This window comes from Protopterus annectens, chromosome 2.part1 (genome assembly GCF_019279795.1).
Source record: "Protopterus annectens isolate FY-2018-M chromosome 2.part1, PAN1.0, whole genome shotgun sequence".
Taxonomy (NCBI): Eukaryota; Metazoa; Chordata; order Ceratodontiformes; family Protopteridae; genus Protopterus; species Protopterus annectens.
This window is the reverse complement of record NC_056729.1, coordinates 1,073,578,746-1,073,604,717: the sequence shown is the minus strand read 5'-3', so window position 1 is coordinate 1,073,604,717 and position 25,972 is coordinate 1,073,578,746.

Genomic DNA, 25,972 nt, shown 5'->3' with positions numbered 1-25,972 from the left:
CTTGGGCCCCAGATAAATTACACAGCCACTCTTGTAGGTCTTTATGGTTACACTGACTGTTATCCTAAAAGCTCAGAGAATGAACCATCCAAAAGCTTGCTGTGATCTCAGTTACTCCCTGTTCATGCCCTTAGTAATAATAATATGCCCAAGCAATCCAGTCAACACAGGCCAATCTGAGGAAGTGCGGTTTGCAAAAGCCCTTTTCAACGTTAGACATTTGTAAGCATTATAATATCCAAGCAGCACTGCTGATCACACATGGAACACCAATGATAATGAGGAATATGATAATATCTAATGATTTACTTTATATATCTTAGTTTATTAAAATAGCAACAGGGTTTCAAAATATGCTGCACTTTTTTTTTTATATAATCACTTTGGACCATGCTTGTTGAATCAGAATTTGATCCCAATCAGCCCTTATAAAGGGCTATTGGTCATAACACAGTGTACAAAGGGTACATCGAGATGATGGATTCATAGGTTCATGGGTTCATAGGTTACTAGACCAACAGACCTAGGGCCTTTACAAGCCTAGCCGTGTAAATAAAGTGTACTCTAATTGACCATAGTTAGATGGTTGTTGTTAGCAGAGCAATTCTATGATCAGCACCAAACTACCTCTGTCCATGAGGGACATAGGTGTCACCCCCGGGGTGACTTTATGGTCACCCATCCAGTTGTCAAGGTTACACTTAAATAGGGTCATTGAGGAGTTCTGCTTCATGTGAAGTGGGAGCTTATTCCACAGTAGTGGCAATCTCTGGGAAATATATTTGTCTCTCCAGCATGTTTTGTAAACATCACAGGCTAGGTTGAGATCCCTGGAGTGAGTGCCTCTTGTCTCATTTGATTTATGAATGTACAGCATTTCCATTAGGGTAGAGTCAGAGATTGCTCTGTAGGCCAGGCACAGGTCGCCTCTTAGAAGCCTGTATGATACAGTGTACAATAACAGGGCTTTCAGTCTTTTCATGTAAGTCACGTTTTGGATGCCCTGGATTCTCTTGGTTAGAAAGCTCTGTGGTCTCCCAAGTTTCTGCAGGTGTCTGGTGAGATACATACAGAAAGGAACATTGTACTGAATTAGTGGTCTGATAAGGGTCAAGTACAGTGGAGTCATAACCTCTTTAGTCTTGGATGTGATGCCCTTATTTATGAGATGTGCAATGTAGAAGGCTTTCCTTACCACTATGGCCACATGGTGATTGAATTTTAGATTGCTATCAGCCTGTATTCCCAAGTCTTGCACCACTGGGTTTGAGCTTAGAAGTGTGCTATTTATATCATAATTAGCAGGGGTTAATTATTTGCCAAAGGGAATAATGAAGCATTTTTTTGTGTTTAGTTTTAGTCTGTGACTTTAGCACCAATCATTTGTTTGCATCAGCCCCTTATGTAATATGCTTACATCATTAGGGGACTCAATGATTGCAGACAGTTTGCAGTCATCTGCAAACCTGGTAAGCCACAGGCCATCTACTTTTGCCTGGACCTCAGAGAAATAGATTCCAAACAGTGGAGGGTCCAGCATAGAGCCTTGTGGTACTCCACTAGTAACTAGTCTACTGGTGCAGGTGGACTCCCCAACTTTGACAGTATGCATTCTGTTGGTGAGCCAATTGGCTACCCATCTAGTGATGTATCCTCCTCAGCTGGAGAAACTGACACCAAGACTTGTTTTTCATACTGTTAATTCTGTCAACAATTCAAACAGTCTTGATGTCAGTTATAACACTGGTGCTTCACTAAGCAATCTTTTACATCAGTTTGAGAAAAGAGTTTTTAAAATTTAAAGTCTGCAAACTGAGAACAGTTACTTAAGACAGTGCTTACATTTAAGACTGTTTACATTTCCTTTTGGTTTAATGTATAGTGAAGAAATAGTAAATGATTTTGCTGATTTGTTTGATAAATATGGGCTGGAATTAATGCACAAGATTATTAAGTATAATGAAACACAACTTGGTAATTTGTGCCAAGAGTTGGAAGGGCTTCACCAACTTATAAAACTCAGCTCCATTCCCACCTCGCCCAAAATTGGAATTGCAGTTGCATTCAACCCACCTAGCCTGCTAATATCCCTACTACAAGTTAATCTACTCCATACTTATAACCTAAAACAGCAGTCTCAATCTGAACATAACATAATTTAACATCTATATCTTGAATGTATGTATTGTAAATAGTTTACTATCTGTCCTCTCTCTCCCCCATCTGGGAGTAATTCTTTCTACTGCCAACTCATAAAGTTTGATGCTATTTAACAAAGAACATCCACACTTCATATCCTAAACTGTAATGTATGCACTCCACTTTTTCTATTTCTTAACTGTCTCTCGCTATACATTTATATCCTGAATCTATTCTTTTTAAATAATGTACTTTCCACCTATATTCACCCCTTTGATGGAAAATTGTATTTACAAATGTTAGTTTTATAACTATGTTCAAATGATTTGCAATTGTTATTTTATAACCTCACACACATCATCTACTTGCTCTGTGCAACTAATCCGTCTCTACTCTAGTATGTATGTATGTAATGTATGTTCCATTATTTTTGCATTGTACTCTACTAAGTTTTACTATGTAATATTACTTTTTGCTTATTGTTACTGTGTATTATGGAGGTTTTCTCCCTGGGCCTCCACTGAAAACGGGCTCCTTGAGCCTAGTAGACCTCCCTGGTTATCAAACTGGAAATAAAATAAAATAAAAAATTTAAAAGATGCTTTATTTGAATACCACAAACTACTAACAGTACTATTCTTTCTAGAGCAGATAAAATGTAATGATCTATTTTCATGGAAAAAAGAAAGCTAGAAAGAGATATTAAACAGTAACATAGTAAGAATGCATACCCCACAGCACACCTTATTCTTCTCACTGTTACCACAGAAAATTTCTTTTTTTCTGAGGGGGACCATTCTAAAATGGATGAACAGAGAAGGAGGAGGGACTGAGGGAATAGATCAGTCTCAGATTCCATAGACATAGATGTATTTATAGATAAACAACAGGATTTTCAGAACCACAGGCTTTTCGAGAAGCTGGTGAGTCATTCAAAATTCATGTTCGCCTCAGGACAGAACCCACGTAGGTCCCCATATTTCAGACATCAAAAGAAGGAAAGGGGGCAGAGGAAGACATAAGCATTGGTACAGATGGTATAATTAATTCCTACAGGGTGTATAATATTTATAATTATATTTCTAGACTGATCACTAAAGAACATTTCTCTTTATTCCTTACAGGTTTTAAATGTGTTCAGTCCAGACAAATTGACATTGCTGACTCTTTGGTGGGGGTTAAATTATTTATTAGAATACTTAACTTCAATGTTTACTTCCACAACAAAAACAGTGGGGAGTGGGAGGATTTAATTACAGGGGTAAGTTACCTAGAAAGCATAGATTTTTCATTTCCCCTTTATACCCCACTATACAGGTTTTTGAAACGGTGGTCATGGAAGATATGTATAAAGCTTATACCAACAAGAAATATACACTTTACAACCTTTCCAAGATAGAATCATCATTATTTGATCAATTAAAAAAGGATAAAATTGTACATCTCATGCAACCTGATAAAGGGAGAGGGACATTTATATTTGATACAGAAGACTATTTTAACATTGTGTTAGAACTTTTACATGATGATGACACTTATACCCCCATTTCTAGAAATCAGATTTACATAGCTTATCATACAATTGATTTATACCTGGAGGAATATCTTTTAAATCAACACATGATGCCTATCTATTTTTATCTAATCCAAATCTTATTATATCAACAATTTATGGTATAGCGAAAATTCATAAAGAAGTGCTCCAACCCCCATTCAGGTCTACAGTTTTTGCTATAGGGTCTAAGACATACCCATTAGCAGTTCTGATAAGTGGACCAGCCATGTGTATGATGTTGCAGCTCACCTCATAAAAGATTCTTGGGGCTTTCTAGTTTATTTCAAAAACCACATTTGGAAGGAAAATCTCATTTTTGTGACTATAGATGTGAAAGATCTGTTCACTGTTATACCCAAGAATGAGGATCTGGAATATTTTCATTACAATTTGACACAATGGTCTAGCCTTTTGAATGATAAGATCAACCTTATTTTATAATTAATGTCTTTGGTCCTAGAACACAATTACATCTATTTTAAAGGGGAATTTTTCCTGCAAATCAGAGCTGTGACCATGGGAGATTCCTGTGCTCTTGACTTTACCAGATTGGTGCTGTTGGGCTGGGAAAAGCAGTTTGCATTGTAGTCAATTTGCAAATACACTGCACCTTCGTGTAAAATTTTTGGATGACATATTTGTCCTATGGGATAGTGAAGGTGAAGACATTTTTCCTTGCACTTGATATCTGAATAGCACTACAGAATTTTATCAATTCACATATTCATTGAACAGAGAAAGGAACCATTACTTAGAAACTCTTATTACCCACACACCCACTGGTTTCAAATCCAGTATTTACAGGAAGAAAACATTCTGTAACTCTTATTTACATTTTACTAGTTACCATTCTTTATGGCAGAAGAAAAGTTTAATTAAGGGACAGACCATTAGGGTGGCACAAATGACATCTCAAAAGGAGGACACGTGGGATGAGTTACTTAAATTAAAGGAAATGTTTTCAGCAAGGGGGTATCCAGGTCCCCTTTTGGACATTTTTTTGCTAGAAGTGTATAATGAATGGGGGAATAGGTATAAACCTCCTTTAGGAACCAGGTTAATAGTATTACCAGTTTGTGATGAACATACGTTTGAAAGGACATTAATAGTTGAATATAACCAGTTTTCTAGGGAAATCAAAGAAATTATCAAAAGAAACTGGTGCATTTTTATCAGTGGGGCCAGAACCTGTATTTATTTCTAACACTGCCACAAAGTTTAAGAAACTGATGGAGAACAAACAGGTGTCTCTATCCAAGACCTCCAAAGGCACTACAAAATGCAGATGATGCAAACAATACACTTATATCAAAGGAACAAGATTGTGGAGTTAGGCAAGATTATGAAAACAAATATCATATTTCATGATGGTAATTATACTACTCAAAGGGTAGTCTACCTTGTAATTTGTGCAGGATTTTCAGCATTTTATGTTGGCAAAACTGAGCTTGCCTTCAGGACATGCATTTATGAGCATACATGTGATGTTGCCAACACAAATGAAAACAGTGTCCTTTACAGACATTCTATCCAATGTAATGGATTTAATAAATTTTGTTTTGGTATATTGGAAAAGATTGCATTGTATCCTAGAGGGGAGATTGGAAGAATTTCTTAAAAGACCATGAACAGAACTAGCAGCTCAGATTGGGAGCTATTATTCCCCTGGGTTAGATGACTGTGTTTCTGTTTGCGCCTATTCTAAGCTTAAAAGCTAATAAATTATAAGATGTAAGTAAATGTTACTCTGGCATTTCTGGTGTGCTGGTTTTAACATTTTGCAAAGAGTATGCACTTGTACCTTTTGAAATAGGACTTTGGTTACTGTGCAATTTCAGTTTTATTCTGGCCCTTTAAAGAAAATATGATTTTAATTGATTCATTAACTAACCATCAATGAAATCCATTGTAACCTTGTATTTAAAGGTTCTGTGTTGGAATATAGTCTCTTTTTATGAGATGAAAATGTTTAATGTTTTTAATTTTTTCCTAGGTTATTTTAATAAATCTATTTGTACTATTTCTGGACCCTCCTTGGCATTGCTTTCATTTGTCTTCTAGTTTATTTGATTGACACTGCACCATTTGTTGTATCTTGTATACTGGATGACTCTAGCACGTCCAGGTAGGCAGTGTGGTTCTCCTGGTTCATGGTGGGGGACCTGTAGCTAACAATGATGTGGTAGGTTATTTTGCCCATAATTATTTGGACTTGGAGTAGCTCAAGAGAGTTGTACTGTTTTACCAGTCTTAAGATGTTTTTGGATTTAATGAAGATGGATACACCTCCACCTTTGGTTCTTTCATTAGTACTTGGCTAACTGCCCTTCTGGGCCCTTTTAAGCCTTCCCAATTACCCCATGTGGGACTCAAATCCTGCACCTTGCGGCTGTAAGGTAAATACTTTAACCATTAAGCCAACCTCCCCACTTAAATATATCATAGATTAGTGCTTGGCTAAAAGGGATTTGCCCAGTGTGGGGCTTGTACCCACCATCCTCAGTACAAGAGTGTCATGCTTCCACCAACTGAACTAGCCAGACTACTGTTCATGTTCATTTCGAGGTCTGAATGTGTGAAAGGCATGTAAGGCCTGGGTGCTCTTTGTGGCCTTGAACCAAGTCTCAGTGACTGAACAAATGTCAACATCTTTCAAGGTGAGGCGTGTTTCCAGGAAGTGCAATGTACTGTTTGGAGTCCTAACATCATGTTGTAAGTTCCTTAGGCAGGGTTTAGCATATTGTAAAAAATCTTATGTTGTTTAAAAAAACATCACAAACACTGGGATATATAAAACAAAATGGTTACAGAGTTTTGGAACCAAATAAAAGTTTGAGTGACAGACACAAAAAGGGGCTTTCACTAATGATCCTGAAACCAGCCTTTACGGCTGTCCCACACTATGGCTATGCCCAATGGGAAGATTGCACTCAGGACATGCCCACTTTTCAGCATTAAAAAAAGGCATACCACTGAAAACTAATTTTTTCAGAAAGTCTTAATCTGCCTGAATTAAAATAAAACAAAAGGACTAAACCACATCCAAATGACTCTGGGCTGCTCTATTCTTTTGTTCTATGTGGAACTGCATTGAATCTGCTCTTGTAAGTGAATAAAAACTTACCCCCCTACAGGCTAAAGGGAAGTAACCAGGGGCTCACAACACTGAAGGACCTGCCAGATTGGTGAACAACTTTCAAACATTTCCACAGATCTGTTCCAGTACCATGGACTAAGACAAGATTGTTTTTTTTACATACTCACTCTGGTAAAGTAATGTTTTGTTTGTTGCTAGATCTGTGAACGTTGGATGTGTTCATATATGCTGCTTTCTGCAACTGAAATTCTATTTGGGATTTATAGTTTTTATATGATCTTTTTGAATTTGTGCTGCATGCTTTTTTTGGTATGTTGCGGGGGGGGGGGGGTATGTGCCCTTGTTACTATGTTCCTTGCCATATGCAGATCAGAAACTGCCTTTTTGTCCCATTCACATTACAGAAAGCAGTTTTGACTTTTATTTATTTATTGGAATCTGTTTACCAAGAAACTCTGACTGTGCAGTTGCCTTTTTCAGTAGACACTCAGGGACACAATCTCCAGTATACAGACATCACAGACATTGTGATCATCTCAACACCTCAGTTTTACTTTTTTTATGTTCCTCTCATTTTTAGATTATTCTGCGTTTTCTGAGAGATGGGGAGACTTCAAGACTACTATGTTTTATGAGAACTGCATTCACATTTTTCTTACTTTACTCATACAGATCCGCCTACTTTGTCTCTTTGTCAGTTGTGATCTGATTTATGGATATTTTTATGGGCAATACTTGATTTTCAATGGGCACACTAATTGCTGTGTCAAATCAGCATGTTGTTTTTCTAATTTTAAGTAGACTTTATTGTATAATGTACCCTAGCTTATTCTTTTGAACTAAAGGCAATTTATCTACATTGTGAATTTAGTTCCAGTTGTCTAGAAATCTGTATGGTATAACGCAGATGCTCTTTACTCAGATGATATAGATACAAGTATTAATAGAAAAGCAAATAATTATTAGCAAACTGAATCTCAGCACTATCATTTTTTTTATTTATTTTGTTTGTTTGTTGACCAAATTTGCAGGCTGATAAAAGTGGAACCATTTCAGCCACAACCCACAATATACAATTTGTAATATGGTATATTCATGTGAGTTGATATCAGCATACATATTATACAAGAATTTTAATATGTATAACTAGCAGGAGACAAACAATATACCAATTTTAAAATTGTTTTTCAGAATTCCATGATATTAAGCAAAGTGTGAAGTTGAAAACTGGAGGTAGCTACTTTAGCACTGTACTGAAAGAAACTGACATTATTCAAAGTGAATAACCAGTATATGCACTTACCTGTTTGTAGCGGATTTTGTGATGTGCCAGTGTATGATGACGTGAAACCAGTAGTACCTGAAGCAGGACAGAGAATTAAAAACATGAAAAATCAATTGCCCAAGGGGAAGCTTGCACTCAGGACATGCACGCTATCTAGCATTATAAAAGACATACCATTTACAACTAATTTTGTCAGAAAGTGCTCAGCTGCCTGAATTAAAATAAAATAAAAGGACTGAAACATCCAAATGACTGTGGGCTGCTCTATTCTTTTGTTCTATCTGGAATCGCAATGAATCTGATCTTGTAAGTGAATAACAATTTACCTCCCTACAGGCTAAAAGCAACACCGAAGGACCTGCCAGATTGGTGAACAACTTTCAAACATTTCCACAGATCTGTTCCAGTACCACGGACTAAGACGATATTGTTTTTTTACATACCCAGTCTGGTAAAGTAGTGTTTTGTTTGTTGCTAGATCTGTGAACATTGGATGTGTTCATATATGCTGCTTTCTGCAAATGAAATTCTATATGGGATTTATAGTTTTTATATGATCTTTTTGTATTTTTGCTGCATGCTTTTTTTGGTGTGATGGGGGAGGGGGTATGTGCCCTTATTACTATGCTCCATGCTTATGCAGATCAGAAACTGCCTTTTTGTCCCATTCACATTACAGAAAGCAGTTTTGACTTTTATTTATTTATTGGAATCTGTTTACCAAGAAACTCTGACTGTGCAGTTGCCTTTTTCAGTAGACACTCAGGGACACAATCTCCAGTATACAGACATCACGGACATTGTGATCATCTCAACACCTCAGTTTTACTTTTTTTATGTTCCTCTCATTTTTAGATTATTCTGCGTTTTCTGAGAGATGGGGAGACTTCAAGACTACTATGTTTTATGAGAACTGCATTCACATTTTTCTTACTTTACTCATACAGATCCGCCTACTTTGTCTCTTTGTCAGTTGTGATCTGATTTATGGATATTTTTATGGGCAATATTTGATTTTCAATGGGCACACTGATTGCTGTGTCAAATCAGCATGTTGGTTTTCTAATTTTAAGTAAACTATTGTTTAATGTACCCTAGCTTATTCTTTTGAACTAAAGGCAATTTATCTACATTTGGAATTTAGTTCCAGTTGTCTGGAAACCTGTATGGTATAATGCAGATGCTCTTTACTCAGATGATATAGATACAAGTATTAATAGAAAAGCAAATAATTATTAGCAAACTGAATCTCAGCACTATCATTTATTTTTATTTATTTTGTTTGTTGACCAAATTATCAGGCTGATAAAAGTGGAACCATTTCAGCCACAACCCACAATATACAATTTGTAATATGGTATATTCATGTGAGTTGATATCAGCATACATATTATGCAAGAATTTTAATATGTATGACTAGCAGGAGACAAACAATATACCAATTTTAAAATTGTTTTTCAGAATTCCATGATATTAAGCAAAGTGTGAAGTTGAAAATTGGAGGTAGCTACTTTAGTACTCTACTGAAAGAAACTGACATTATTCAAAGTGAATAACCAGTATATGCACTTACCTGTTTGTAGCGGATTTTGTGATGTGCCAGTGTATGATGACGTCAAACCAGTAGTACCTGAAGCAGGAGAGAGAATTAAAAACATGAAAAATCAAGTATTAAACAAGACAGGAAAAGAAATACAAAAACATTTAATAGGCTAATTTTCAAAGTAAAATTCTACTGTAACAATATTTTTAAAACAAAGTGTGGCAATCCATTAATATTTAATATCACTGTTTATTAAGTGCAGTAAAAGCATTAATATACAAACTGAGATGCTATGAAGTTAAACAGCCCCATAGACAGATAAATGTAATACATAACAGAAATTTAGTGGTAATATTAAGACTATGGAAAGAACGTGTTTTGAGACAGAGAATTGCATTCCGTACCTCAAAAAGAGAACTTTTATCAGTGTAAAATGTAATTTATGACTAGAAATTAGTACTGAAGACATAAAAGAAACTTGGGATGTATAATACAAGATGTTACTCTAAATGTATTAATGCATTGTGCTCTGCTTAAATAACTATGGGTAACTCAGCCATTTGTAGTTTGCAAAGTCATGATTTGGTCTCTAAATTCCTAAGGGAGTCAAATCAGGAGAAGATAAATCACTTTGCATGACAGCAGTGGATTTCTGGATGTTTTTTCCAGAAAATAATAAATGAACTGCAGGAAACAGCAATGTTCTAAAACAGCATTGTACAATAGAAATGAGGTACAATTTAAACAGCATTGGGGAAAAGCAAATTAGAAAATAGTTGCTATTAGGAAAATTATGGACCATATACTGCGGTGGTGGTGCTGCGGTAGTGTTGTCGCATCACAGTAAGACGTTGTTCCATTTGATTCTCAGCTAGAGTGTCTTCTGTGTGGAGTCATGCATGAATAGGCGTGCCTTCGTTGAAGGCTGTGCATCAGGGCTGACAACTCGGCACATAAATATCCACTGCCAACCATTACCAGACCGGAGTTCCGCTGTGGCGACCCCTAACCGGGAAAAGCCGAAAGGCACAAAAACACTGAAGCATGGTTCAATATTAAGGGAACAGAGATAAACAGAGAACAGTTCACTTTTGCCATGATTTAGACCCAAACAGTAACTACATTACTGACAATATATGGAAAGAGACCATTTCAAGAAGGTGATGAAGGATATTAATTGTAAGAAAGTGGGAGCTCTAAACTACAGCACATCTTATGCATGCCTGGACCAAGCATACACAAGGCTAAAGCCGTAGGCGTGGATGAAATGTCAGCTGTTTTGCATTGAGGGATAAAGTCCTGATTATGACTCTGACAATCGGTGTGTGATTAGTGAGCCCGAACACTGTAGAGATTGAAGGAGCTGATGCAGGTTCACCCATAACAAGAACAGGGAAATAGAAATATCCCTGAGCTAAAGCATCATTGGGAAAGAGCTTGGTGGTCCAGTAAGCCTGCAAAAGTGCACAACTCCAGATAGGTTATTTATGTGTGGAAAAAGGTACCTACTGTGGACCAGCAGAGAAAACACTGTGTTGTGTTTGGTACAAACAGACAGGTACAAGGCATAAGAAAGTATATCATCTATGAAAGATGACAGCTGTGACCCCCCCACCCCCACCCATCACTGCTCTTAAACTATAGTAACAACTCAGAGTTATGTAAACTAAAAAATTTTGCCTTCTGGAAAGAGTCGATCTCCAGTGGATAATATAAGTTGCTCATGGGAGTGGGTTAGAGAAAGCAATGTCCTATAGCAGATCAGGAAAGAATGGACGGTCAGAAGATTGTAAGGAATATTGTGGGCAAAACCAAGATCTAACTGGTTTAGATAATGTCATTTTTAAATATTTTTATTGATTATTTCACAATATACAATTTCAGTATCAAATATACCGTCAAAACATTTTTTCTTTTTATGTTCTTAACTCTTGTCGATTGCATAATTAGATAGATATATACCCTTTAAATGAAACACTTAAACACTATATATTTGTTCTTTTCCACATTGCCTTAACCCCATATTTGCTTTCACCTCCAGACCCTACCTTCTCGACAGACAGACTACCAAACGTACATATGTTTTAACACAACATGAATCAGAAAGTCTAAAACTTATTCTACTGTCCAAAGTAAAAAAGAAAAAAAATTACTAAATTTATTAGTCAGTATACCTATCCAGGACTTCTCCGTTCATTCCTTACTTTTTCTCTACTTTTTATACCCCCTTGATCAGCAAGTACATACCTATATCTCCTCAAATTATTATGTTCACTATCTCATCCCTCCAACTTAACTGTCTTTTCCAATCTTTAGGTATAAGACTCCTCAGCCATGCTTGTATGTAAAGTAATTGCACTTTCACCTGCTCGCCACCAGGTCCAAGAGTATAAACTTCCAGCAATTTGGAACATGCTTTTCATACATCCTTTCCTATTCTTCTATACAGCAATGCCATGAATGCTTGATTGCATGGCAAACCCCAAATATAGTTGCAGAATTATTTTCTCCATCTTTCTGTACCTTCAACATTTCTCTTGCCTGAAATTCCAATATTTCTGCACCAAGAGTGGTGTGCTGAACCATCTGGGCAACCATCTCATATACAGATCCATATTATATCTACAGACTTTAGTTTGTCATATCTTCTTAGCACCTCAATCAATTCTTCCTCAGATATATTTGCACCTTTTACTGTCTTCTCTCTTCCTTAATTTCTATATTGCCCCTGTCCATATTTATTCTGCTTTAAACTTGTGTACATTTTCCCACATTTACCTTTAGCTGTAATCTACCACTATCTTAAGCACTAGCAGCTATCTACTCTTCCTGTATAGCATGCATACAACCTAACCTTACTAACCATGCGTTAACAGCCAATTCCAATTTCAAAAATTGTAACCTTCTTTCAGACCAAATCTTTCTATCTCAACCTAGCAAATTATAAGCTTCTAATTATACTCTTCTTACCCCACTCTCTACCTTCAGCCTCCTTCTCTTCTGCATCTCTTAATTCAAAGTTTTGCTACATATTTTAACATAAGGACTCTTCAAAAAGCGCTCATTAATCTATCCCTTTCCCATGCTTCATCCCTCACCACCTCTTCACCTTCCTGGGTACCTATTACAAATGCTAGTCTTGTTACAAATATACTTGGAAGTTAGACATACACTATCCTCCCCATCTTGGCATAGTCATAATCTTTGTTTCACTATCTATTTCCTTTACTGTTCCATACATACTTATTACAAATCCCCTGTATCGTCTGAACCCAGTTTATATCTTCTGCTGGTGGGAGGTGTCTAAAGATATATAGCACCCTTAGAAGTATCACTGTCTGCACTGCATTAATTCCTCCACCAGCATATTGGCTTTATGAAACCAAATACTGAAGAAGACATTGGCTTGGTTTAACAACTCATTCTAAGTATTCTCACACTTAATTTACTCATAAACCCAAATTCTTAACATCCTCTTTCTTTCTGATGAATAGCTCTTGTTTTGTGTGTGCATTGCTATTCCCAGTCTTACTTGTTGAGTCCAGTCACACTCAATTCACAAATCCCATTTAAATTCTTCAAGTACCCTCAAATATTTCTTTCATTACTAAATCTAGCTTATCTATTGCCAGCAAGCAATCATCCACAAAGAACCTAATTATTTTTCATTGACACAGCACTCTCTGTAAACATTCTCTTATCACCTGGGCTAAGACTTCTATTACTAAAACAAAAAAACTAGGGGATAATGGGCACCCTTGCCTTGTATCCCTCCCAGCCTCATTTACTGCCATCTTCAATCCCCCATTAACTAACATCTTCACCTCTAGGAAGTCATATACTGCCTTGATCTAGCCCATGTATAGTGGGCCCACACCAATCTCTTCCAAAATTCTGGATAAAAAATCCCAATCAACCATGTCAAATGCTTTACTAACGTCAAAGGAAACAGTCCTTTTCTGGTTTCCACTTTATCACATCCACTGAATAACAATCTTCTTGAACTCTTGCAAACTTTTCTTAACCATCATTCTTTTAACAAACCCTATTTCTTTCTCTCGCTCTCTGTCTCCTACCCCAGCTAGTTTAGAGAGAATCCCCTCTCTCCTTTTTACAAGAACCAATGTAAGAATTTTGAAATCAGTACTAATAGGGGAAATAGAACTATACCCTACTGGTTCAATATTTTCTTGATTCCCCCTTAGGTAGCAACACTACTCTGGCTCTGCTAAAAGGAGCTGCTAGTGCCCCATCTACTACAGCATAATTATGTAACTCTCATAACATCTTACTACCTTTTTCTGTTTCCTATAAAAACCTCTAGGCAGTCTATACTTTCTTGGCACCCTCCTCACCTTCATGTGCCTACATACCCTGAATGCCTCTGATAACTGTATTTTCTTTATTCAGCTTTGCTTACTTCTCCTAACATTTCACCTTATCAGTGCATTCAGATGCTTGGGTGGCCACGGTGGTGCAGCAGTTAGCATTGCCACCTCAAAGCAAGAGGTTCTCTCATTCGATCCTCAGCTGGGATACCTTCTGTGTTGAGTCTGCATGTCCTCGCTGTGGTCACGTGGGTTTCCTCCGGGTGCTGTGGTTTCCTCCCACATCCCAAAGACATGCTGTAGGTAGATTGGACACTCTAAATTGGCCCTAGGCGTGTGTGCCTGTGTGTGTATACCTTCTGTGGAAGGTTGGGCGCCAGGCTGGCAACTCAACACCGTAAAACTCCACTGCCAATCATGAGCAGACAGGTGATCTGCTGTGGCGACCTCTAACCGGAAAAAGCCAAAAGAAGAAATAGTGCATTCAGATGCCCCTCTTTCTTTCTCCTTCATATTTTCAAGTACTCTAGCCTGGCATATTTTATTGTAACATTTCCACATTGCTTCCTTGGTACCTTCCATATCATACATCCCCCTGTACTCATCACTCATTAGACCTATGATTGAGTACAATGCCCCATTCAGAATGTATCTGACCCGACACCTGCAGCAGCTGGAAAGGCCCCAAAAGTTCCTCACCAAAAGGATAAAGGGTCTCAAAAATATGTCTTATGCTGCCCGACTGAAAGAACTCCAGCTCTATTCAGTCTCATACCGCTTGCTCAGAGGTGACCTGTGCCTGACATATAAGGCCATGTCAAACCCAGATTTGATGAATATGCTTCACCTCAAAAAATATAGATCCCTCAGAACCACAAGGGCGGGAGACTTAAACCTTGACACGGTTATTAATAGAACGTGCTGGAGGGACAGATTCATCACCCAGAGACTCCCTATGCTGTGGAACAAAATCCCGGTACATGTGAGGCAGAGCACCTCGCTGGCCTTGTTCAAGAGGAATCTTGACCAATGGATGGGAGATCGCAGATATACCCCAGGGATTACTTCAGTGTCACTGCTTGACAGAGGCACAGCAAAAAAATAGGCATAGTTTTATTCAAACTAAAGGGGTGGCGAAAGCCACATAACTATGGGCTAGGCTTATAAATGCCCTTGGGCAGATAGCCTAGTATGAACCTATGAACCTATACCTCAGAACACTATCATCACCTCTCTGTCTTTCTGTAATTAGACTCTGTTTTATCTCCTGTAACTTCCATGCCAAAAGCCATTCTAACACCTCCTTATCTACTCACCACATATCATAATTTACTAGTCCGTTTTCTACCACTGTAGTCTCTGTTTGTAACTTCTGAGTCCTTACCTTTCTGTCTCTCATGAGTACTTCAGGACTCTCCTCCTTTTCTCATTTAACTCCTTCTGTATTCCCTTCAACTTGAAGTTCCAGGTGTTTCACTTCAGGATTCTCCTGCCTTCCCCAAAATGTTCTATACAGATAATTGGCCCTTTAATGGCACACTGTATAGCATCCCACAACATGCCCCTCTTACCTGTTCTTGTGCTGGGTTCAACCCTCCAAAAATGTTTTCATCTTCTAGCCTTTCTTCAAATTTTTGCAACCATGGTTTCCAACTTCACTATATTTCTACCTCTCATCTTCCTCCACATTAACTTGGAGCATCATTATCACAAGATCTGACAAATTCCTATTCACTGCCTCCACCTTCCTAACTGCCTCACTTATTTCCCCTCTAACAAAAAAACTACTGAGCTTTCTTGCCTCTTTGTCCTCCTTTCAAGAAAAAGTAAACTGCCTCTTTTGCTAATACAGCCTCCATCATATATCCACCTATCATTCCTCTCTCTCTCGTACCTTCATGACTACCTGGGCTTTCCCATTGCTCTCCAAATTTCCATATTTTCTAACCTGCATATTACCTGTTATCCCATTAAATTCCCTTTGATCATCTCCCCATTCATACTAAACCATGCCAGACAGAAACTCCTAAAATATATATATATATATATATATATATATATATATATGGTTCCCATTCAGAAGCCTGAAACATCATAAGCCTGAAAATCAAAATCCTGAAACCAAAAGCCTGAAAATTCAGAATCCTGAAAACTCAAAATCCTGAAAGCCCAAAATCCTGAAAGACCAAAATCCTGAAACTCAAAATCCTGAAAACACAAAATAGACATACTGATGTCATTGTGGCTTTGCTATTGTTAGCCCTGTGGTGTTAGGTCATGCGTTGGGGTCAGGTAAGTGTGAGGTTGGTTTTATTTTAGGGTTAGAGGCGGTTTAAGTGAGTTAGGGTTAGGGCGCAGGTTAGGCATGTATGCAATAGTGACAAATATTGGGGTTAGGGGCGGTTTAAGTGAGTTAGGTTTAGGGCGCGGGTCAGGTGAGTGTGCGATAGTGACGGACCTTAGGGTTAGGGTTAGGGTCAGGGTCAGTTGGTAGATATTAGTGTCTTTATAGTGACATATTAGCATTATTTGTGTTTTCAGGATTTTGAGTTTCAGGATTTTGGTCTTTCAGGATTTTGGGCTTTCAGGATTTTGAGTTTTCAGGATTCTGAATTTTCAGGCTTTTGGTTTCAGGATTTTGATTTTCAGGCTTATGATGTTTCAGGCTTCTGAATGGGAACCATATATATATATATATATATATATATATATATATATATATATAAAACCAAACTTCCATTCCTTTCCAAAACATTATTACCCATCTCCGTATTTAATCTTTCTGGACATTGTAAATGTTCACTGTTAAATTTATTCTCACATGAATCCTCAATCTCCTTTTCCAACTACCTTTCACTGTACTACAGCCAGAAAAAAACACCATCTCCCCATTAAGCTTCATTTGCTGTAACAATATCACATCTCCTTTTTTTTCACAGTCTCTTAGTTACCTTTTCCATTTTTATCAGCCATCCTATTACTTCCACATTCCACATAAGCACTGTCATGATCTCTTCTGTATACTGGCTCCTCCCCAAGCATCATTCTGACACAAAGTTTACTATTCATCTTCTCTTATCGGACTGAATCTGTAAAGAATCTTTGACTTTCCCTGGGTCTACACTCAGCAAATTGAGCCTCTTCAGCACTTAATGTAAGTTCTACCAGCATCCTACATGGAGTTATTATCTTTTATGCCTTCTTTGTTCACATCTCCAAGTCATAAATGTAAACTTCTACTCTTCCTGGAGCCAGCCTTCCCACTATGGTCTTCTCCATTACACTTCCTATAGTAGAATAACCAAAGATACCTACTCTAAAATTCTTGTACAAAGTCCCAAGGTTAAGACCATTAATTTAAGCGAAGAAGATTGCAACAGTATCCCCCTCATTTATACATATGCCAAATATTGATAGACATTTTTCATGAAGTACCCCAACTGAGAGGGGAATATAAGAAAAAAAAAACTCATTAGAATAAATTGTGAGATTCACCCCTATATTCCACCCATAGCTATGTAAAATTCTGCAAAAATTATATTAACTTCACATCAAACTCATTTAATAGCTTAAATTTTGCCCCAAGCAGTTTAACTTAAACAAATGGTTGGGTATGTATATATTTAATATATACAGATATATATATATATATATATATATATATATATATATGGATAGTGCCCCGACACCCAGAAGAGTGATGCCATTTCATTAACACACACAGGTGGTTAACAGGTACATGAGATTGAGTAAGAGAATATTTCCTTTCCCCTGGGGATTGTGTGATCTCGGAGTTAGTATAAACAATTAGTATGGGTTGTAGAGGGTGCAGGGGGGGCTTGTCCCCCTGCAAAAACACTGGTTAGTTTAGTACACTCTGGGGTAATCCATGGAGCATGCTCAGGATGTGTCAATATTTGTGACTCTAGCATTATGACATTTGATTTTGCATATGCATAACAGTTCTAATTAAAACAAATTATAGCAATTACAATTAAAGCAAGTCCCTATCACATTTACATAAAGAAATGTTGCACTTTATTTGAGTACAGAGCAAAATACTTGCAATCTTGTTGCACATTAGTCAAAAATTAGCCCAAGAAGTATTCTAACTATAAAACAAAATAAATAGTAAATAATGAGACTTCAAGCCCAAACTGACAGACACCAACACAACCAATTTTCCAAAAATAGCCCAGCTATCCTCCATTAGTAGCTGAGTATTCACCTAACACCATACCTTGGCTACATGCTTTGTAAAGTGTTTTCAGATGTGAATGGTATTTCTAGGATCACCTGTGAGGTCTGTAGTGCATACCACACATTTCTTTAAGACCATCCATGTGACAGTATTATAACCTTCTTGTCCACAATTACCACACAAAACAGGAAATATATGCTAGCCCATTTGGTAGACTAGTCTACACACATATATATATATATATATATATATATATATATATATATATATTTATATATATATATATATATATATACAGTTAAACAGCAATGGTATAGTTATTGCATACCTCTTTATACTATTAAGCAGTACAAGGCTGACATTCATAATGTAAATATATATATATATATATATATATATATATATATATATATATATATATATATATATATAAACCTTCAACCAGCCAACATAACAGAACTACTATTCTAGTAAATATTATTTCTCTTTTATTTATTTTAACATTTGTTTACCAGGAAAGTCTGACTTGGAATGAAGCCAATTTTCAGTGGAGGCCTGGGGAGAATTGCTCCAGACGCATGTCTTTGTAACGCGGGAGGAAACTGGAGTACCCAGAGAAAACCCACACAAATGCAGGAAGGACATGCAGACTCCACCCGAGGATCGAATTGAAGAACCTCTTACTGTGAGATGACAATACTACCGCTGCACCACTGCACTGTCCTGTGCACCTTATATTAAACTGGCAAACTTGACTCTTCTTGTTATCGTAGTACCCTAGCAAAGTAGTGTACATAAAATATTAACATACATTTAACAGTGGAGATGTTCCAGCTCTAAAGTAATCCTTTACACATATAGAACAACATGCCTGCTTAGTAAATTCAACCTTTATATAAATATTAGACACATACTTAAAGAACAGTCTGATAAGCATTTTAGCAGCATAAATCCAAAATCAGTAAATCCAAAATCACGGAAGCAGTCCACCAGCTAATAACCAGATCACTTTATTAAAGGTACGGAAAACAAATCACAGCAAACGTAAACGCTTTTAAAGTGCACAAGTGCGTTTTCGTCTCCACAAGCATGTAAGACTTCATCAGACAAACAAAAAATGTATAAAAACACCTAATATACTCTCATGTGGTTTGAACCAACCAATAAAGTTCATTACATTGTGATTTTCATTACATACATCTGTTTGAAAGGCTCATTTGAAACAACTGTAAATTAAAACACACTTCGATGTTCATCCTAACAAAAAAATTTTAGCAGCATACCCTAGGACTGTATGCATCATTCTTGCAAGCCTAATATATCATAATGCTGACCTCCAAGCTAGTAATGTCAAAAAAGGTTGTTTTACCTGGGAATTATGACTAAGACATTTACTATAACAACCGTATTAAGCAGTGCACATAGGCTTGTTTTCACAAGCATTCACATTTTGGACTCTAGCAATACTGCTTAACTGATTTATATTTGCAACAGATGTATTCTTATGAGAAACCATTTCCTAAAGAAGCTGAACATGCTTGGATACCAAAGTGTGCATTTTTACTTTTGTACTTTGCCTCGTACCACTGTCTTTGTTTCATGGGTCTCATTAGCGGTGGGAATGAGCATAACTACACGGATGAGGTGAGCACTTTGATTGCCTGGTGTGACAGGAACAATCTGGGCCTGAATGTTAATGAGACTAAAGAAATTATTATGGACTTTAGGAAAAAGGCAACAATTCACCAACCACTCACTATCAAAGAGGAGGTAGTAGAGAAATTCCAAACAACTAAGTTCCTGGGCCTTCACATCTCTAATGACCTCTCCTGAACTGCTAACAACAACCCTATAGTCAAGAAGGCTCAACAGTGGCTTCACCTCCTGAGAAAGCTCAAAAAGGTCAGGCTCCCACTACCTGCTCTTACCACTTTTTACAGGGGAGCTTATCAAGAGCATCCTCACTAACAACTTCATAGCATGGTTCGGCAAATGCACAGGTGCTGAGAAGAAGAAACTACAGAGGGTGGTGAGGGTGACTGAGAAAATCTTGGGCACAAACCTCCCTTCCATTCAGGAGATTTTCTTTACAAGAGCAAGAAAGAGAACATATAAAATACTTGCTGATTTGATTCACCTGGCCCACAACTGGTTCTCCCAACGTTCATCTGGAAGGAGGTACCGCAGCTTCCGCTGTAGGACTATGAGATTCAGGAACAGTTTGTATCCTACAGCTGTGAGACTTATTAATACGGACAACAACCATAATATCTGATATACTGAAGCCTCTTTTTTTCATTTAATCCTGCTGCTCTGAGCAATTACCTCCAGCATTACTATTATGCAATATGATGGCTATACTGAGTCATGTCTAAGGTTAACAAATGCAATATGGTAACTAAACAGCTGCTATTCACTTGTCTCTATTTATTCTCTATCTTAACAGATATGATGTTTATATATTTTAGATGTTTATGTAATGTGAACTACCTCTTGCATGTCATAAATGTTCCCTTGGATTCTCAAAAGCATGATTAGTGTAAGAGGCAATGCTGGCCATATGGCGGCAGAGCGATCGACGTACATGCTCATTTGACATGCATGAGCGCTCTTGCACTAGTCCTGCACATTCCAAGCCCCTGTATGCAAATTACCCCATTTGCAGGTAAAAACCATGCAAATGAGTTAAATCTGCTATCCAGGAAGCTGGAATCAGGCCATGCAGGACTAGCATAATCTGCAGAAATGTACTCTGTTAGTAACTGAGTACGGGTCTGCAATATCCAAAAAGGAGAAATGACAGCTCCAAATAAAGGCTGCATATCATGGAGGAAGCATACCAATGGCCAAGTATAAGGTCATTGGCATTGCAAACAATGCAAAAAGTAAAAAATACAACTTCTATTGTAGTTCCACCGATCACGGCTGTTTAACCATAGGGCAGCGGCGCGCAAATGGGATCGGTGGGAAAATAAGACAATAAACCTAAAACAAGCAGTCTAACTAAAATCAATATTCAGCCATGCATGTCAATGGCAGGCAAAAGACAACCTGGCCACTGAATAGTGGTTGCTAAGGGGGAGGCACGATGTGAAACATGCAACTATGCTTTAGCAGGCAATTCTATGCAAATGAGGGGAAAGGATAGTGAATCCCAGTTTTCCCCAGTATGTTAGGCAGTTCCCAACAGTGTAAGAGTATGAATAGCTGAATGCAAGACTAGGAGGTAGGTGACATCATGGGTGGATGTGTCAGGCATACTGTAAGCGGATTGGAACCCTGTGGCTCAGGTATGCTCCTAGCTTAGGACAGCTAAGCTAAGGGGTGTGTCTAAATCTGCCTAGCACTCTTTACAAATTGTAAGTGAGTGTGCGCACTGCACACTGGGTTTTACAGGAAGAAAAAAGAAGTTAAACCAGGAAACAGTAGCAGTGTGCACATCTGAGTACTCTGTTTGTGTGGTGTGGCCCCGGGCCCAAATAAAAAGGGCAATGGGAAGGGAAAATAGCAGTAGGAAGGTAATCAAGGAGAACTAGCTTATCTGGCAGATGAAATGTATCAGAAGCAGCCAATTATACAGGCAGCAGCCCAGGCCAACCCAGAACACTACTATAAACTAAGCAAACACCTTCCCCACTGGTTTTTCTCACACTCTACACCACTGGTGTATACAAGCGGGGAAATTTTAACAAACAAATCTACAAAATGAGAAGGGCTGCAGCAGGCAACATAGAACAACATGTGCAAGAGGCTGAGGGTGGTGAGGATGTGCATGCTGCTGAACAACCACAGTGAGAAGATGGAGAAGAGTATACAGACCCAGGGTAACCTACCAGGGGCTACATGAGCTGGAGATAGTGGAGCGCTATAGGGTGGACAAAGACCTCCTACAGCAAGTAGTTGAGCTGTGCTGGCCACACCTGACACACCAAACTGACCGAGGGGAACCCATCCCATTGGATACCAAGGTATGTGTAGGCCTAGGTATACAAGCTACAGGTACCTCCAAAAGCACAACTGGAGATATCATGGGGATCTCACAGGCATCAGCATCCAGAGTACTCCATCAGTTCCTGGATGCCATGTCAGCACATGCCAGTGAGCATGTATATTTCCTCAACACCCGTGAGATGTTGACCAGCAATATGCGTCTCTTCCACCAATAACAGAATACCATGGGGTAGTGGGTGCTATAGACTGCACGCACATATGCATCAAAGCACCACCCAGTGAGCAGGGTAGGGCCTACATCAACCAAAGAGGTATCCCCTACATCAACTGCCAGGTCATATGTGATGCCCAGGGCATTATAATGAATGTGTGTGCTGGCTGACCTGGAAGCTATGATAATTCCCACGTATGGCATCTGACACAGCTGTACCAGAAATTTGCCAATGGGGGAATCCCCTTCGGTGACCTAGTGGGGGATGCTGGGTACACACTGGAGCAATGGCTGATGACACCCATCAGAAATGCACCCACACCTGAACAAGAATGCCATAATAAGGCACACGTACAGGCCAGACATATAATAGAGCATGTGTTTGGGATGCTTAGGTCATGGTTCCAGTGACTGGACACATCTGGTGGAGCCTTGCATTATTCACCAGCTACATGTACCCAAATTGTTATGGTATGTGCTATGTTACACAATATGATCCTGCAGAAACAGCTGCAGCAGGAACAGCATGTGGCAGGGCCACACAGTCCCACACCAATGCCAAGGCCTGCACAGGCACAGAGTGACCAGGAGGAGGAAGAACCTGAGTCTGCCCCAGTAGGCAGAAGGAGGCATGCCCAGTATGCCCTGGCCTTGGTAAAGAGGCAACGCATAGCACATGCACTGACACAGTAGGGTCCCAGAGAATTACACCTCTCTCCAATTAGCACATACAGTAAAAGGGATGCCAAACATGATGCCACCTGTGCTCAACCATGTATAGGGAGTGTACTATGTACATCCGACATAGGCAGCACTTCAGCACCATCCACAAGTCTGGCACACTCACAAGGTAAGTCAATCAACCTACCACTTGCCAAATTAAGTAGAATGTGTTTTCACCTGTAGCTATGGTATGGATGTGAGCATGCAAGGGAATTGGGTGGCTGAATGTTATGGCAGCAGACAGTAGACACCAATAGTGGCACCCCGGCATGTGTAACACATACTGGGTCACCATAGTAGCCAGTACTACACAGTGTGAAAAAAAACACTGCAGGGATGAAATGTGCGTCCATATGACCCACACACGCTAGTCAGGATGGTTCACATACCCTACAACAGTCACAGCCAGCAGGACAGGTGGAGACAAACCCAAGCAGGGCCTGTGCCATGGCCCCAGAATGATGGCTATGGTTAACCCCACCCCCAGGCCTACACAGACAGACCACAGCAGGGCAGGCAGTGAGATGTTAGTTCTGAAGGGTAGGACATCAGACAATAATATGTAAGGCAACCAAAGCCATGATCTTTAGTACACTGGTGTGCCTCTAGTCAGCATGATAGTTAGCAATACAGAATGTATTGGAGTATATGACATGCCAGTACAGTCATAGCAAATGTGTACAAGTGTCACTTATGACCCCCCATCCTACATAGCAATGTAATAAATGTCAGGTGTGCCCCCCCCCACACTCCCATGTAGACATGAAGATAGAGTCAGGTGTGCCCCTACACCCAATCCAGCCTTGAAATGTAGTAACAGTCACACACATACACACACACACACACACACACACACACACACACACACACAAAACAACACATTCATGCTTGTCATACCTCTCAATTGCCTAGAATTTTGCATAATGCCCATATTTTTCACTCATATTTTTGGTCTGTTCCTCATAAAATATGTAGTTTTCTGGCAAATCACAAAGGAATGGAATAATGACAGGAATTTTAGTTTCAGACATCATATTTTCAGAACATGTATAGTAACACAAAACCTGTTATTCTAGGAACTTTCTAAGGGCAATATTTAAAATTGGTTCCTTTCCTTTGTTCCTCCATTAATTAAGGCTATGTCCAGATTTCTTGTGCTAAGAGGTTGAGAGCTATGAGACGCACACATAGGTTCATAGGTGTGTACTAGGCTAATGACCCTGGAGCCTTTACAAGCCTAGCCCATAAAAGTACCCTGGCATCATGCCACCCGAAGATAGTTACCAGTGCCTCTATCAAATAGAGCCACTGGAGTGACCTCCGGGGTGAACTTTCTATTTCCCATCCACTCATCAAATTTCTCTTGAAGTGGGCCAGTGAGGTGTGCTGCTTGACAAGTATGGGAAGTCTATTCCAGAGCATGAGCAGTTTCTGGGTTATGAACCTGTCCCTCCAGCATGTTCTGTTGATTGTGGTAATGAGGTTGAGGTCTCTGGAGCATGTGGTGCAGAGGGATTGGGATTTTTTTAGATGTAGCATTTTTAACAGAGCTGGATCAGACATGGCTTTGTAAGTCAAGGAGAGATCGCCTCTTAGTAGACGATATGAGACAGAGAATAGCTGGAGTTTTTTGAGTCTGTCCATGTAGGACATGTGATTAAGGCCTAGGATCCTCTTCGTGAGGTACTTTTATGGCCTTTTCAGCTGTTGCATGTGTCTAGTGAGGTACATGCCAAATGGGGCATTATACCTGATGATTGGTCTAATGAGGGAAGAGTATTGAGAGGTGATAATCTCTTTATTCCTGGATGCAAACCCTTGGTGATGAGATGTGCCACATAGAAGGATTTTCTGACCACAGTGGCAATTTGGTGTTCGAAGGAGAGGGTGCTGTCAACCTGTGCCCCCAGATCTCCTATAGGTTCGTAGGTTCATAGGTAGGTACTAGGCTATTGGCCCAAGGGCATAAGTAAGCCTAGCCAACAAGGTTACCTGTCTTACGCCACCCAAGAAAGTTATTTTCCTGTGCCCCTGTTGAGCAGAGCCACAGAAGTGATCTCCGGGGTATATTTTCTATTTCACATCCACTCATTAAGATTTTTCTTGAAGAGTGCTAATGAGGAACTTTGCTTGACATAGATGGGTAGTTTGTTCCAGAGTATGAAAAGTCTCTGGGACAGGAATCTATCCCACCAGCATGTCCTGTTTATTGTGGTGACAAAGTTTAGGTCCCTAGAGCATGTAGCTCGGAGGGATTGGGATTTCTTTAGGTGTAGCATGTCCAACAGCTCTGGGTTTGACATAGCTTTATATGTTAGGCAGAGATCACCTCAGAGTAGGAGACATGCTACGGACTAAAGCTGGAGTTTTGTGAGATGGCCAATGTAAGACATATGTTTGAGGCCAGTAATCCTCTTTGTGAGGTACTTCTGTGGCCAGTCCAGCTGCTGCAGATGTCTTGTGAGGTACATTCCAAAAGGGGTGCTGTACTCTATAATGGGTCTAATGAGTGTCGAGTAGAGGGCAACAACGACCCCTTTTTTCCTGAATGAGAACCCTTTTGTGATGAAGTGTGCCATGTAGAAGGATTTCCTGACTACTGTGGCAATGCGATTATCAAAGGAGAGACTACTGGCCACCTGGGTCCCAAGTTCTCTTATCACACATTCGGCATTAAGTAGACTGCCATCTATGTAGTAGTTTATGGGTATAGAGTTTTTACCAAAGGGGATGACAATTCCCTTTTTGGCATTGAGCTTGAGGCCATGGCTCTGACACCAGGCATCTGTCTCAGTGAGGCCCTTCTGTAGGATGTCTACATCATTTGGGGACTCGACTATGGCTCCTAGTTTGCAGTCATCTGTGAACTTCATTAGCCAAAGGCCTTCTGTGTTAGCCTGTACTTCAGAGAAGTAGATACCAAACAGGAGAGATCCCAG